This window comes from Podarcis cretensis (assembly GCF_951804945.1).
Source record: "Podarcis cretensis genome assembly, chromosome: 1".
NCBI classification, from domain to species: Eukaryota; Metazoa; Chordata; class Lepidosauria; order Squamata; family Lacertidae; genus Podarcis; species Podarcis cretensis.
The window spans coordinates 9,276,623-9,280,402 of NC_137170.1; the positions used below are offsets into that span (position 1 = coordinate 9,276,623).

Consider the following 3,780-nt stretch of genomic DNA (forward strand, 5'->3'; position numbering starts at 1 on the left):
GGACAGCGCTGGCTCCCGGCCTATAGAGTGAGATGAGCGCACAACCCTAGAGTCTGGCAAGACTGGCCCGTACGGGCAGGGGTACCTTTACCTTTACGTTATGTTCAGTAACTCTCAATCTCAGGGTCAGGGGTCCAAGACCCACATCAGATGAAAGACTCCTGGCACTGCAGGGGGGTTGGACTAGCTGACCCTTGTGGCCCCTTCCAACTGTACAGTTGAGTCCATGAAATATTATGAAACAAACACAAACAAATACCCAAATTTGACATATTCATTGTTGAATCACTGACTCCAGCTACAAAAGCTGAGGCTGCTCAAGAGGCCAGAGACCATATATTTTACATTTTACTTCATTTAGCAATGTTTTCTTTTGAAATGTTTAAGACTTTAGTTGTTGTTAACTTTGTGTTAAATATGTATGCTAGAGTTGACCTCCAGTGTAATGTTTTGTTTTGAAGTCTCTTTAAGATGTTTTAGTTTCCTGTTAATTAGGCGGCTTTGAATGTATACTTTGTATTTTACTTTCTTCAGTAACGTTTTATTCTGGGTTGTTTCATTTGATGTTTTAATGTGCCACAAACCACGACCCATAACGCACCCATGTTGCACGCCTTTTACTAAGGACTTCTATATGACGTTAGTTACATTTGTGTTGTGTGTTGTAAACTGCTCTGTGGTCTTCTGGTAAAGGGCAGTAAATAAATTTAATAAATAGTAATAATAATAGTGTAAAGCAGTGAACTTCAGCTGGGGGGCCAGGACCCACTACTTGGGTCGTGGGATGATCTAATATGGGTCACAAGAGCAGCACTGCCAACATATATAAATATAAATTTATAAATTAAAAATAGAAATAGAAACAGTGATTGTGTTTTCATATGTGCTGGAAGCCACCCAGAGTAGCTGGGCAGACCTATTTTCCAGGGATGTCCCTGACTTACAGATTTCTGATTTCATCCTGGAATGTCCTGCTTTTCCTTAGGACAGCCCTATTTTCATCTGAGAAATGTTGGAGGGTATGGCGTTATCTGACCCTCGAGGCGATCCTTTATCGGGAAGATTTTTTTAAATGTTTAATTTTTTATTATGTTTTTATATATGTTGGAAGCTGCCCAGAGTGCTTGGGGCAGCCCAGTAAGATGTGTGTGGGGTATGTATGTATAAATCATCATCATCATAAAAATATAAAGAGGTATAGAAATGAAATGAATAATAATAATGGAATGGGACACCCCTATTTTCATTGGATAAATGCTGGAGGGTACAGATCCAGCCAGATGGGCAGGGTAATAATAATAATAAATTCCCCCCCCCCATGGAAAATATAAAGTGGTATAGAAATAATAATAATAATAATAGATTTTTGTCTTTAAAGTATAAAGCGGTATAGAAATGAAATGAATAATAATAATGGAATGGGACGTCCCTATTTACACTGGAGAAATGCTGGAGGTATGGACCCAGCCAGATGGGCGAGGTAATAATAATAATAAGAGATTTCCCTCCCTGAAAATATAAAGCGGTATAGAAATAATAATAATAATAATAATAATAATAATAATAGATTTTTTTCTTTAAAGTATAAAGTGGTATAGAAATGAAATGAATAATAACAATGGAATGGGACGTCCCTATTTTCATCGGAGAAATGCTGGAGGGTATGGACCCAGCCAGATGGGCGAGATAATAATAATAATATATTTCCCTCCCTGAAAATATAAAGCTGTATAGAAATAAAATGAAAAATTATTATGGAATGGGACGTCCCTATTTTCATTGGATAAATGCTGGAGGGTATGGATCCAGCCAGATGGGCGGGGTAATAATAATATATTTCCCCCCTTGAAAATATAAAACGGTATAATAATAATAATAATAATAATAATAATAATAATGGGGTTTTGCCAGCTGCCCGCCTGCCTTCTTCGTCTTCCTCTGCACCCACCTCGCACTTTTGCGACTCGCCAGGTGAGAGAGCCTGTTGTTAACAAAGCAGTCCCTTTTTTCTTTTTTCTTTTCTTTTCCTTTCTTTCCTTCCCCCCTTTTGATTCCCCCTGGAAGGGAGAGAGGAGAGGAGGGGAGAGGGAAGGGGAGGCGCCACAGCCGGCCATCGCCGCCGCCGAAGAAGAAGAAGAAGAAGCAGCCGCCATTTCCCAGCCCCGCATCCTCCTCAGGAGCCCAGGAAGGAGCAGAAAGAATTCAGAGATAAATAAATAAATAAATAAATAAATATAAATAAATAAGCAGAGAGAGAAATAGGAATATCTTTTCCTCCCGGGGAGGGCGAAGGAGAAGGGCGGGCTCCCTCGGCTGGGTGAGTGGGCGATGGATCGATATCTCTTGATCGATATCGGGGGGAAGAGGAGGAGGAGGAGGAGGAGGTGGTGCGGGTCCCCGCGGGGTCGGCGACGGCCGCTCCCTACCCTCAGAGGAGACCTATGTTGCGCGCTTTCCTTCCTCCGCTTTCCCGGGGCCAAAATGGCGGCGGCGGCGGCGGCGGCCCTGAGGAGAAAAAGGCGCGAAGAAGGGAAGGCTTCTCCACAGGCTCCCTTCTTCTTCGCCTTCCTGTCAAGTTTCCCGCCTTTGGGGCTTCTTCTCCCTTCTCGGCCCACCCGGCTAAGCGTGAAAGGCTTTTGCCGCAATAATAAACGTTTGTTGTTTTTTTAAACTGGCCACGGGACTCGCTGTGTGGTTGTATTTTCGCCTTCTCTCGGCCTCTGCTCCGCCCGAAAAGCGGCTGCTTTGGGGTTTTTCCCGGCGGGGAGAGGGAGGGAGGCGCTTGCTGGTCCCGCTGCTGCTGCTGCCAGCCGGGGTCTGGCTCTTGCTTAGTCCCTGCCTTGCCTCGCTGTGTTGCTGCCAGCCAGGGTCGGGCTCCTGCTCAGCCCCTTGCTCTGCTTTTGTATGTGGCTCCTGGGTGGTGGCTGCCGGCCAGGGTTTCACTCTTGTTCAGCCCTTGCTTTGCCATGCAGCTCCTGGGCTGCTGCCAGCCAGAGTCTGGCTCAAGCACCCCTTTGCCTTGCTTCGGTAAGTAGCTCCCAGGAAGCTGCTTGCTGGGGTTGCTGCCAGCCAGGGTCTGGCTCCTGCTCAGCCCCTTTGCCTTTATTTGGTATGTGGCTCCTAGGCGGTTGCCAGCCAGAGTCTGGCTCTGGCTCAGCTCCTGCCTTTGCTATGCGGCTGTGAGCCAGTGTCCAGCTCTTGCTCAGCCCCCTTTTTTTGCTTTTGTATGTGGTTCTTGGGCTGCTGCTGCCAGCCAGGGTCAGACGCTTGCTCAGTCCCTTTGCCTTACTTTGCTATGTGGCTCCTGGGCTGCTGCCAGCCAGGGTCAGGCTCTTGCTCAGCCTCTTGCCTTTGCTGTGCAGCTCCTGGGCTGTTGCTGCTGCCAGCCTGAGTCGGGCTGTTGCTCAATCCATTTGCCTCACTTTGCTATGTAGCTCCTGGGCTGCTGCCAGCCAGGGTCAGGCTCTTGCTCAGCCTCTTGCCTTTGCTGTGCAGCTCCTGGGCTGTCGCTGCTGCCAGCCTGGGTCGGGCCCTTGCTCAGCCCCTTTGCCTTGCTTTGGCATGAGGCTCCTGGCCTTGCTATGACAACTTGACCCTTTCACCATAGAAACCATCAAAAGGTAGAGTTGTGGGTGTGTATTGTGCCTATTCTGTGTTTGTTAGTTCCTCTGCAGTTGCCAAGTGATGGTGGGTGAGGGAGAACGGATCTTGTTAATTGCTCTGCTTTATAACTTGTTTTCTTCTTTTTTTAAGGCTACGGATTCTCTTTAAAGGAAGCCT

The 3,780-nt window shown here is 46.8% G+C and overlaps 1 long non-coding RNA gene across 1 annotated transcript in view; it reads right to left on the reverse strand.

Moving 5' to 3' along the window:
• LOC307208869 overlaps positions 1 to 3,780 on the reverse strand; it is a 288,717-nt gene that overhangs the window by 80,175 nt on the left and 204,762 nt on the right. The window lies entirely within an intron of this gene.